This window comes from Panthera leo, chromosome B3, assembly GCF_018350215.1.
Source record: "Panthera leo isolate Ple1 chromosome B3, P.leo_Ple1_pat1.1, whole genome shotgun sequence".
Lineage (NCBI taxonomy): Eukaryota > Metazoa > Chordata > Mammalia > Carnivora > Felidae > Panthera > Panthera leo.
In genome coordinates this window covers 124,686,220-124,699,342 of record NC_056684.1, presented here as the reverse complement: position 1 = coordinate 124,699,342, position 13,123 = coordinate 124,686,220, and the positions used below count along the sequence as shown (strand labels likewise).

The following is a 13,123-nucleotide window of genomic DNA, read 5'->3' as shown; positions in this document are numbered from 1 at the left end:
ACAGTTTGGTTATTGGTATAACTCACCTGGGGAAGTTTGCTCCCCCCCCCCCCTTTTTTTTTTTTTTAAAGAAGAGTGAATTGTGCATTATACCTGTGTCATCCCAGCCTGTCCTCTCTGTCATTGCATGATCTGGGCCATTTTGAACCCTCTAACAGTTTACTTTAACTTTTCCACAATACTTTTTTTTTTTTTTTTTTTGAGACAATGACCAATTATCAGAATAACTAGCTGGGTTTTTGCAGATTGCTTTGAAAGCAGTCATAAAGAATTGAAAACATTTCTGTCCGTAGCTCTTTCCTACAACCAAAGGCATTTTACTTACTGATTTGCAATACTAAATGTGGGAAGAATTGGGCAGCTTATAAAATGTTGCCTTAGGAGTGCTATCAGATAGTTCCTTACTGGCTTAGAAATACAATTTAGCCGTCAAATTCAGAAGTAACATGTTAATTTCGTTACCTGCCTTAGTTAGTTTACCCACTAATAGATCTGCTCAGGGACACTACTTTTGGCCAGACTTGGGCTACAGTTCACCCTAGCCAGCCCAAGGGGTGACCATGCATGAGTGGAAGTGACCAGTGAAGACTATGCTGGCTGAGAACTTGGACATAAAGAATTCCTGTGAGTTCACTGGGGCTTTTACATGATCTAAGGATAATTTTCTCTGTTCTCTGATATGCACTAAATTGTGTGTAGTGAGAGTGAGCTTATTTTGATCTTTCATTATATAAAAAAATTAAGGTTGTAAGTGTGTTTTACCCCCTTGTTTCATTTGTCTGTAGGTGATCTGGGGAAGGTGTAGGGCAACCAAAGATTGTCTACCTGACTAGGCCTTTTGCCCTGAACCTCATGAAGAAATGATAGGAGGCAGACATATGTGCCAAAGAAGAGCACTGAGCTCAGAGGAGAACAACACGGAGTTTTGGGGGTGTGTTTTGTAAGTATGCTTTCTCCCTGAGTTTCTGAGCTAACAAATTTTTGTATATGGTGGATAAATATATTTCAACAGATAGACTTGGGGCGGGGGGGCGGGGGGCAAGAAACTCCTTTCTAATATGTAGTACAAAGATAAAATAGGATGGTTGTGAAAGGGTGTTACAAAAATGCAGATGAACAAAATAGATTTGATGTTACAGAAATTCAGGGGGAACAAACTAGATACCTCAACAAAAGCAACAGTGATGCATCTGTTTCTGTTTGACCAGTATTTGAGAACCTATTTTGTCCCAGCCACTGTATTAGGCACTTTTTGCATTTTATCTCTGTGACACTTTGATTATGCTTATTTTCATTTTACAAATGAAACAGTTGAGATTAAGATAGAGTTTTTTGACTTTCTTGGTATCTGGAGCCAAAAGAGTGGTCTTTGTCTCCAGATCTGTTGATTCCAAATCCCAGTCCTGTCCACTGCAAAGAGGACCCATTGCTGTTTATGACTGCTCTTAAGTCAGATTTGATTTAGAGTTAGCCTTTTTAGATTAGGTATACCATATAAGCAATGTTTACTGTTTTTTGTCTCTTTATATATTCAGAGGGTTCTGTTAGCTTTTTCAGTTTTTTTAAGGTATGATGTTCTTTACATTATTGAGGTAAGAGGTAGTTATAATTTGTGATTTCTGTAGAGTATGCATATTCAACATTCAACATGAATTGAAAATCAAGGGTGTAGTGTTAAAAACTCAAGTGTTGCAAAAACAAACAAAACTCAAGTTTTGCAACATAGATTTAAAATTCTGGACACTTTTTAACATTTTCATGTTGCATTTTGATAAAGGCACTTAAACATATAGGGGAGACCCATTGAGACCTTGCAGTAACACTGTGTCCAAGATCTGTGTTGTACAAAGTCCTTAGATTTAAAGAATTTTAGAGCTGGAAGGGCCTGCTAGGATAATCTAGCCCAGAAATTCTCAGCTGCAGTCTTGACACATCTGGGAGTAATATGCAAATAATCTAGAGTTTATTGTTATCTATAGAGTATTGTCACTAGGTTGATTTTAGTAGAAAGTGTTTTCAGTATGTTCATAAATATCCCATAGTGTGTTTTTATTTCTTGTTAATATTACAAGTCAGCACATAAAATTCTCCTTGTGGGTTTTAACTGTTACCAGCATCCCAATGACTAGATACATTTACTGTATTATTTGTGTTTTTTCTTATTTATTTATTTACTAACATAAATAACTCTGCAATGAAATTATATGTACACCTACAGGTAAGATGTATACATTTGACTTCTGTTTTCCTGGAATAATATTCATAGATGTAGAATCTAAAAAAATTTTTTTTAACATTTATTCATTTTTGAGAGAAAGAGAAAGAGACAGAGCATGAGCGGGGGAGGGGTAGAGAGAGATTGGGAGACACAGAATCTGAAGCAGGCTCCAGGCTCTGAGCTGTCAGCACAGAGCCTGAAGTGGGGCTCAAACTCATGAATGGTGAGATCATGACCTGAGCCAAAGTTGGATGCTTAACTGACTGAGCCACCTGGGCGCCCCTATAGATGTAGAATCTATATACCTATTAGATAGAATCTAGATGAATATTACTTATTTTTACTTGTCAGTTGTTTTCTAGAAAAGCTATTCTGTTAATACTCTTACAGTAAGGGGGTACCCATGCCAAAGCTTTTTTTCATTTATACAAAACAGAGAAAGGAGAATCTGATTCTATCATTTTAGTTGGCATTTATTAGTGAAATAAAGTATGTTGTTTGTATGTTAGGGCTATATGTGTTCTGTGAATTGCCTGTTTATGTATCCTTTGCATCCTTTACAACTGCACTATTCTTTTTTAAGTTAATTTTTATTTTTTGAGAGAAGGGGAAAGGGGCAGAAGGAAAGGGAGCGAGAGAATCTTAAGCAGGCTCTATGCTCAGGCAGAGCCAGACATGGGGCTTAATGTCACGATCGTGACCTGAACTGAAATCAAAAGTTGAATGCTTAATTGACTAAGCCACTCGGCACCCCCTGCTTTAGATTTTTAACCTTGTCTCTGGTGTCTTGTTATTAATGATTATGAGTGGTCCTAAGAGGCTGATCAGGCTTTTCTCAGATATAACCCCTCTCTGAAATTCTTATAACTCTTTTTCTTTCTTAAGTTTATTTATTTATTTTAAGAGATAGTGAGAGGGAGAAAGAGGATCCCAGGCAGGCTCCATGCTGTCAATGTAGAGCCTGACACAGGGCTCAAACTCACACACTGAGATCATGACCTGAGCCGAAATCAAGAGTTGAATGCTTCTATGACTGAGCCACCCAGGCACCCCTGAAATTTTTATAACTCTTAATGTAGATCTGTACAATGCTGGTGCTTACAGTGTTTGGGAGATGGGTGTATTTGTGGTTACATGAATCCAGTTAGCTGATGAACATTTAGAGTCTACCCTGTGCATAGGAGTTGCCATATAAGTGCTCATGAGTGAATGAATGAGTGCTCATGGGTGAATGGATGAGTGAATTAAAGGTAAACCTAAACTAAGCTTTTCTGAAGAGAGATGTCATTGAAAAAGTGACCTATGATTAGTATTTTAAAGGAAGAAGAGATAGGCAAATTTTATAGATCCTAGAAAGAAGGGAAAAGCTTGTCATGCAAGAGTGAAGGCTTTAAAATGGCAAAAATGGGTGAGTGGCAGTTGGTACATTGAAACAGTACTGAGAATGGACCCAGATGATAAAGAGCCTAGGTAATTTGGAGTTTAGAGCTCTGTAGTACAGATAAGTAATAATTGAGGAATGCCGGTGCAAATGACAATGATAAGGTGATTTGTAGTAAGTCAAGGAAATCCTCTAGTTTTTTAATTAAAAAAATTTTTTTTTAATGTTTATTTTTGAGAGAGAGAGTACAAGTGGAGGAGGAGCAGAGAGAGAGGGAGAAAGAATCTGAAGCAGGATCCAAGCTCTGAGCTGTCAGCACAGAGCCAGATGCAGGGCTCAAACTCACGAACTGCAAGATCATGACCTGAGCTGATGTCCGACAGTGAACCAACTGAGCCACCCTGGCGCCCTGGAAACCCTCTAGTTTTGATTCAGTTATAAGTTTTCATGCACGTATTCGAGTCAATTTGAAATGTTTATCCTTAATATCCTCTAAATAGACATATTATCAAGTATCAAATATTCCTATTGATACTGCTTTTCAGTTAAATCCTTATTGTTTGAAGGCTTAAGATAATTAATCTAAGCCATTTATCACTAGAATTATTTCATGCAACAATTATTTAATTAGTACATGCTGTTTGCAAGGGCCTGTACTTTGAAATTTGTCTCTGGATTAATCGGACAGGAGAATAAGGAAAATTTACCTGTAAATTCATTTAAAAATGTTCCAACTACATGCCCAGCATTATGCTAGGTATTGAAATACAACCATGAACAAAGTAAATAGAGTCTCTGTTGAAATTTAGAGTCTACTGAGGGAACAGACAAGTAAACAGCCAGTTTGTCTATCGGCTGTAACGAGGTCATATCCACTATGGGCACTTGGCCCGGAGTTGGGTGGAAGCAGTGAAGGAAAGTTTTTTAAGGGGCGTTTTTTGTGAATTCAGAATTGAAGGAAAAGGTGAGAGTTAACCAAGGGAAAAAGAGTGAAAATGTTCTAGGCTGTGAATCTGGCAGTGAAATGAGTCTGACCTATTCAAGGAATTAAAAAAAAAATTTGTGTCACAAATATTTACATTTTATGGGCATGTTTAATGTCTTACTATGATTATAGAGCTATAAGAATGCAGAGGAAGGACAGGTCACTTCTGGCTGGAGATGAAAGGTATCCGTGAAGTTATATTATCTGTGCTATGCCTGGAATGATGAGTGGACTTGAAATAAGTGGCAATAGTAGACAGCAGAAGGTGTTCTAGACAGAACTAGTGACATTAGTGAAGAATGAAGTGGTGGGAGAATCTGGTGTAACAGCAGCTGAATGTGGGCCTTATGCTTGTTACAGTTCTTTTGTTGGAGAAGGGCTAGCTGAAGGTCTTGAATTCCTGAATTCTTGAATTCAAGAACCTAGACTCAATCTTCCATGGGCAATGAAGTGTCAGTGAAAGTTGGAATGGACAGGAGAAGACTCCTAGTTAGAGAAACTATGTTGGTGGCTAGGAATGAGTCGAGAAGAGTCCTGGATTCTGAGTGGTGCCATTGGTGAAGAGAAGGGATAACTAGGAATCTTGGGCTTTGGAGAAAGGTTCAAGACTCAGCTCTGCCACCTGGTAGCCCTATAACCTTGGACACTTAATACTCAGTTTATTTACGCCTTTTATGTATATATCATGAGGACAATAATACTTTGTAGGGTTATTGTCATACGGCAATCTGTTATGTGAAAGCACTAGTTATTCAGCATTAATATTGTCTCAACTGTTTTTTGAAGGATTTTGAAATTGAACTTTTTAAAGTGGGGTCTACTTCCATGGAGTCCCAATGATTTAATTTTTAAGTGTAATTGTTTTTAAATGATATTATGTTTATTTAAATAGTATTTAAATGATATTATAGTGCATGTCATTATAATTGGATTCCTTTCTAATCCTGTAGATGTTTTTAAAAATTTTAAAAAATGTTTATGTTGAGAGAGAGAATCCCAAGCGGGCTCCATACTGTCAGCGTAGAGCCCAATGTGGGGCTTGAACCCATGAACCTTGAGATCATTACCTGAGCTGAAATCAAGAGTCAGATGCTTAACTGACTAGCCACCCACGCGCCCCTAATCCTGTAGGTTTAAAATTTTTATTCATACTTTTAAAAACATTCCCAGAAACAGTTCATGGTACAAGTCAAAGTTAAGAACTCCTGATACCTTTTTTTTTTTTTTTTTAATTTGTAAGTTATATTCTCCCTCCCTCTCTCTCTCTCCCTCTCTCTCTCTCTCTCTCTCTCTCTCTCTCTGTGTATATATATATATATATATTAAAATTTTTTTTAATGTTTATTTATTTTTGAGAGAGAGAGAGACAATGCAAGTGGGGGAGGCACAGAGAGAGAGGGAGACACAGAATCCGAAGCAGGCTCCAGGCTCTGAGCTGTCAGCACAGAGCCCAAAGCGGGGCTCAAACCCACAAACTGTGAGATCATGACCTGAGTTGAAGTCAGATGCTCAACTGACTGAGCCACCCAGGTGACCTAAGTTATTTTCTTATACTTTGGAAAGAGTATATAAATCATTCTATTTATCCACTTTTAAAATTAAGAATAAATACCAAACTCTTGAATGAGTATATCAGTAAGTACGATAAAGATATATTATAGGTTTTTATTATAGAAAAGTTACAGGAAAGATCTAAAGATGCAAAGTAAAAAAAGAATGGGGCAAGAAAGAAATATGGGGATTGAGAAAGAGTGGCAGAAAAAGAGAAATAGGAAATACATTTACATCATGAAGAGAATGCTTTTTTAAAAAAATTTAAGGTTTTAGGGTATGGCTTCTGAAAAAATAGATATGCTTTGCTGTCTGAAATGGGTTGTAAATATCCTTTTTAAAATTTTTTAAAGTTTGAGAGAACGAGAGAGTGCAAGTGGGGGAGGGGCAGAAAGAGGGGAAGAATGAATCCCACACTATCAGTGTGGAGCCTGATGCAGGGCTCGATCTCGATCTCGGAGCCTTTGGACTCTTAACTGATTGAGCCACCTAGGTGCTCTAGTTGTAAATATTCTTAACAAGAGAAAGGATTATTTAAAAGACATCTTAAAATAGCTGTAATAAATTGGATTTCTGGCAGATGTAAGTATTTAATACTTTATTATGCTCATTATATAAATCTTTAAACAAGCACATATGGAATATTCCAGCCTTAAGTGCATTTCTTGGAGGGGGAGGATGGATCATAAGAAACAGAGTAGGGGAGGACAAAGAAAACATTTGAGTGGGCAGTGTATTTGGAGTTTACATAATTCTTTATGTATAGAATGCAGTGGAGAAAGCAGAGTCACAAGATGTGACTTCCAGTTCTGTTATTGTAACTTTTTAGCAAAGCCATCATGGACAAGTATTTTAGCCGTTTCTCTTCAGCAAAAGTAGAGAGTTGTAATTATACCAACTTCACAGGATTGAAATGGGAGATCAAAAGAGAAAAGACTAACAAATGCTTTGTAAGCCATATAGCAGTATGCAAATTTAAGGTACAATAGGAATAAGAACTATTTTCCTTTCTTAAAATTGTTTGGTTCCCTGGGAAAGTCAAGAGGAGTTTCTGTTTATACTTTAAAAACTAGGAGGAAGAGAACAAATGTGCTTTATAATATACTTAGGAAATTGCTGGTTTCTTTCAAAAAACTTAATGTTATACAGAGAACAAATATCCCCAACTGCTATTTATGATTGTTTAGATTTTTTTTCTCAAAAATTGCTAGCCTGTCACTTGTTTCATCAACTGCTTGGGCTTATTTTGTGCATCCTAATTTGAATCTGTTTTTTTTCTTCCACCAGTAGAAGACAGTCTGAAACCCACCTGTTTTCTGAAGGAGAGTAGGCTTGAGAAGAAACCTCAGGAAATTCACCATCCTCTGAACTAAATCAAATGATTTATTAGTAAACTATATTTTTCAGCTAGATTAGCTCTTGCTGCATAGCAGATCAAAACTGGAGGCGTATGACAATACATGTTTATTGCCTATGCAATGGGTTAGCTAAGCTGCCTGCTTATCATCTGTAGACTCACTGATTTGTCTGTGTTCATCTGGCTGATCTAAGCTGGAAATCACTGGGCAGCCATGGATCCCACACCTTCCTACACCGTAGCCTGGGCACATCCTGGTGATGGAAGCCTTGCAAGAGAGCAAGTTCCAGTGTGTAATCTCATTTCAAGCCCCTGCTTGTGCCATGTCAGCTAAAATCCTATTGGCCAAAGTGAGTCATACAGCTGAGCCCGGTTGCTGGGGCCCGGGCTGGTAACTCCACCTAGAAGTAAGGATAGTGGTATAGGGAGGGATGAAGATTAAAGCCAAATGATGCAATGTCCTGCACTCTTGTTCTGAAAGTACTTACATCAGGGAAATATTCTAAGTAGTTTCGGTCCTTCTGCTCAGGAGTAGTATATCCTTCTGGTTTTATAGTCTATAGGGATGGCTTATAGCAAAGTCGTATTACCCAATTTTCCTTCTTGTCTGTAGAGGAAAGCATTATCTTTTGAACATTTAACCTTGATTCATTCTTCATGATTGAATTGCTTGTTTTTAATTAGGGAATGAGACTGGTAGACTTCCTTTGTCTTGATTCTTCATCTAAAATAAAGTTGCAAGCACAACTGCTCAGTGGGGCCAGTGAGGTAACTCACCATGTGAAGCAGGTCCAGTGGGGACTGGGGCAAACAGGAAGGTGCGTGCCTGACTCTAAGGCAACTACGGCGTCCCATGTTGCAATGGGAAAATTCACCCCCAGTGTTGCCAGATCTTTGGATTTTTCAAGAGAAGCTAGAAATTAGAATTTTTATATGCGGTCTCTTTGTTTTCTAATTAAAGCTTTAAAATCACACAGTGAACATTATTTTTAAGTACATGTTGGTTGTCTGTGGTCCTCCAGTGTTCATCCACCCATTTAAGCAAAATGGTGTCAGAAACTTGGGGGTGCTAGTCTCCCTTGGTCCATGCTGATATCTTGCCCAGTCTGAAGCAGTTTGGACAGTTACTAGAAGTTGTCTCTACGCACAGAGGACTTCATTCTTGCCTGCTATTTTGGGAATAGTGTGAGAAATATTTTTTGGCTGGCAAATGCAAGCGTTCAAAACTAGGATTTAATTACAAATAATAAATCCATCTTGGGTTCGTCAGCATCCATTTCTCTTGTAAGTTTTTCTTGAGTTTTCATTTGCTGTTTTTTATCTTGACATGTTTTACTTTTTATTTAATTTTGTAAACTCCCTTGTTGATTTTAGAAGTGTGTGTGGGTGTATATCTAAAATATCTGTATCATTTTGATGGTGAAACAGGGAGGGGATTATTAAGTAACTTTGTTTTCTTTTAAAACTGATACTGATTTTTAGCAACTGGCACATATATAATTATCCGAGCACCTCCTAGTGTTTTTCTCCATATCCGAGTAAGCTGTCCTTTTGTATGGTATATGGCCTTTTCCAGAAATAGCCCTGCTTGGTGGGCACTGGTCCCTGTAACTCTGTTCTTGAACTCAGAGGTACTGGAGTAAAGGGAGCAAAATGCAGCCTAGGAGCTGAGCCTGCCTGGCTTCACCCATGGAATAGAGTGTGGGACCGTGAGCGGGAGAGAGAGGAAATGCATGGCAGCAACAGGAATAAATGGGACATACAATAAAAAATCAAACTGTGTGTGTGTGTGTGTGTGTGTGTGTGTGTGTGTGTGTGTAAATGTTAATTCTCTAAGTTCTTAACTGGAGATGATGATTTAACCAGCACTTGTGCTCCTTGCCCATGCCCTGGGGACATTGAGCAATATCTAGAGACAGTTTTAAATTTACGCCCTGGTAAAGGAATGTGAGAGCTTTGCTTATTTGTACCTTCTTTAGTTCCTTTGAGACAGATGGGTTTTAACTGGTTCCCATTTCTTTTTCTCATCCATCTGTCAAACTTCTACTCATCCTTCGAGATGAGTGGAGGGATCCTTACCTGACTCCCCTGGCATTTTGTCATATTAGCTCACCACGTGTACTACTTTTATGAGTCTTTTTCTCCCCTCAAAGACTGTGATTTTTTAATTTACTTTTATCTTCCATTTCTAATGTAGTGATTCAGTAAATGATAAATGCACGAATCTGTTGCCTCTCTTTGATTCTGTTTCCTTTGTCTTACATTATCTACTAACTGGCTGATGAACTGGACAGTTGATTTTGATCTTCTATTAATTTGCCAAAAGCTTTTGAGGATTTGAAGTTACAAAGGAGCACTGGCATAAAGAAGACATGTACAATTAATAATTGTACGTGGTACTTTCTGCTGGCTTGTTTACTTTTTCTCTTGAGGGAGAAAATAAAGCTCTCAAGTCCTATAGCTATTGAAACAGTGAGAAATGCTTTCTAAAATTTGAACTTAGTGATTAAGCTTAAAAGACACTTCCCACCTCCCCCAATACTCCCTCCAACACATCGTTACCTTGAACATTGAGGACACTTGCCTTGGACAGGGCCAGCTGAGGAGCCATCACCTACTTAACATGCACTAGTCAGCCTGTGTGAAATATCACCCCCTGAGGCTGGGTGCTTATCTTTTATGGAACAGCTTGCAAATCCTAATTGTTTTAAACTGGCTCTGAGGAAAAGAGACTTGAGGACCAATAAATTATAACTCTCCTACATACAAATGTGCATCATTATAATGAAGACAGTCTGATGGCTCTTTAGGTCAAATAACAAAAGAGGTGGACGTGAGCTTGTAAAGATTCACCACAAGTCCTCTTATAGTGTTGAATGTAGTTTTACTCTTTCTGGTTGGTGTTCAGGTCTGTATATGGACATTTGTTTTTGATAGATCCTTAGTGGGAGTGAATTGATGAGAGTTCATTACTTGCTCTGGTGGCTGTATGTCTTCTTTATAAGGTTCATTAAGACAGAAGCAACAATATTTATGCCTTTAAATACTGATGTGTTGGGAACAGCTAAATAAACTATTCTAAGAATTGTACCATCTGGTTTCAGACTGAGAGTGTTCTCTAAGACTCTGGAGACTTTCACCCAAGGTCACCCCTCTTAGTCCTTTCTAGAGTCTTGGAAAAAGCTCACCATCTAAAAAGCAGACAGCGTGCATATTATCACTTTCTCATCAATGAGAAATTTTGTTGTACCAGTAGGTGGTAGTAAGCTGCAGAGAACATTTACTGCTTTTTCTTCAGTTGAAAGAAATGCCTTTCTCACCTTTAACCGGGATTTAGGTGATTCAGCTTCTTTAAATTGTTCTTTAAAAATAATTAAGTAAATAAATAACTGGTTCTTGAAAGAGCTCTTCAGTCATTCTTCAATTTTAGCCACTCTTTTTTTTGTCAACAGATGTTATGCTCAAATTTCTTATGATGATGGGAATGGAGTTCTAACCCAATTGAATTTTCTTCTTTTAAATCATTAACCATAATGATAAAGATTTTTCTTGAGCATACATTTATGTTTTTCTACTAGTCTTAATAATTTTTCTTTGGGCTACAAATTGTAACTGCGATGAAAAAATCATTCGTGAACCAGTTTTAATTTGTTCCCAAAGCAAAATTTGATAGCATAAGCTATCAGTGCATATTAGTATGCCTTCATGTAGTCCTTCAACTTTTAAGTTTATTCTAGTATTTAGTATGTTTCTTTATGAGAGTCCGTTTTTGAGTCTAATGACTGTCCGCAAGATTGCAAAGGTGGAATCATATAATTGAAAAAAAATTATTCTTTTAGCTCCTAAACTCATGATAAATGGTATCTTTGGTCAGCCAGTATTGTACAGTGTGAAACAGTAGAGACTGGCATTGTGATCCCATCTCTTGAACTCCTTCATTGGTGAAGACTAGTGACATGACCCTACGTAGGCAGATGGTCAAGTAAGTTGCCTGGGAGAAGGAAACAACCACCAAGAACAAGGGAGTTCTGAATACAGCTTTTATTTAAACACCTTTTCCAGGTTGTCCACTTGTTACTAATCTGTTGTATTTATCTTTGTTTTAAGTATACATTATATTTTTCTTTCCACAGTTATTGTGGAAAATTCAGGGAAGATAGGAATGTTTAAAAAAATAGAAAATGACTAACTGCTGGATAATAAATATACTTTTGGTATATTTTCTTCCCCTTTTAAAGTTGTCTTTTCCCGCTCCTTTAAATTTGTTTACTCGCAGTTTATATTCACACACAGACAACATATAATGTATATTACAAAATGGGGACTCATGCTTTTATCCTTGCATTGCTATTAAATGTCTCCAGAAACAGACTTTTTAGAATCTGTATACTGTTTCATTGCATGAAAGGTACTGTGTTTTAATCATTGTTTTATAGTTTGAAATTTAAGTTTTTATTTTCCCTCTATTATAACTTCCCAGTAAATATCCACATATATAAATTCTGTACGTATTCCAGATGATTTTGTTAAGGGAAATTTTTGGAAATGTAGTTAGTGGGTTATAGGTACAAACTGCTATTGATACATACTGCTTGGTTATTTTCAGACAAGTTATGTCAATTTACACATCCCCCTTAGGACAGTAGAGGACTGCTCTTTTCCCTACCAACCTGGCTAACCATAGATATTATTATTTAACAGAAAAAAATTTTAATGGGCTAGCAAATCATCTCATTGTTTAATTTACATTTTAGATTAGGTAGAACAGTTTTGTGTGTGTGTGTGTGTGTGTGTGTGTGTGTGTGTGTGTGTGTGTGTGTGTGTTTTTAAATTAATGGCCATGCATACACTTTAGTTATGTGACCATTCTCAATATGTTTTTATCAGTGTGGAATAAATCTAATGCTCTGGGTACAGTTTGGGGGGAAGATTTTCAGAGGCCTGGTCAATTTTCATTAACACTAACGATAATAGGATATACAATATTTTTTTAAAAATTAAGTTTTTAATTATAAAATAATACAGTCTCAATGGTGAATAAAGTGTGTAATTGACACTGCTTTGTGGTTTTTTTCTTCTTTAGTCAGCTATATTAAGGGATCTTGGGAATTATTTTAATGGCTCTCCATATATTCCCTGTAGGTTCTGATTATGTGGCTGGCATGACCCTCTTGCCAAACTAGTGGCCACTCCTTTCTCTTTTGTTTCTCCCTCCCTCCGTCAACTCTGTGTCTGGGGAGTCATGGTGTTGGCTGATGAGACATGGGCATCTTTTGATAAGGTTGAATCTCTGCCACCACGGCTGCCTTTTGTGTTGTGACACTTAGGGTAGTGGCTCACTCAGTTACTTTTGAGGGTCATTTTTGACCTTGTGAGTTGTCAGTAGTTAAAGAGAGTGCTCAGTTTTTATCAACAATGAAAGTAGTCTGATTTCTGTTTTTATTACGGATTTTTTAATGCTTCTTCAACATTTATGACACTTATGTATAATTAACGTGCTTAGTTGCTGAATGTTTCATATTTCATATAAACAAAAGTCCCGCGGAATTCTCAGATCAATCTCATCTTACATCTTGATATCTCTATAGGAGTTCCATCAGATGCAGGAGTTTGAACATCTTTTATTGCTCA

At 37.3% G+C, this 13,123-nt stretch overlaps 1 protein-coding gene across 15 annotated transcripts in view; it reads left to right on the top strand.

Annotated features, from left to right (window-relative positions):
• Positions 1-13,123, top strand: part of CEP128 (centrosomal protein 128) — a 383,862-nt gene that overhangs the window by 1,395 nt on the left and 369,344 nt on the right. For all 15 annotated transcript variants that reach the window (XR_006203977.1, XM_042943963.1, XM_042943964.1 and 12 more), the window contains exon 2: positions 786-940. The gene's annotated coding sequence lies outside the window, so the exon portion shown is untranslated. The remainder of the gene's footprint in view (positions 1-785; positions 941-13,123) is intronic.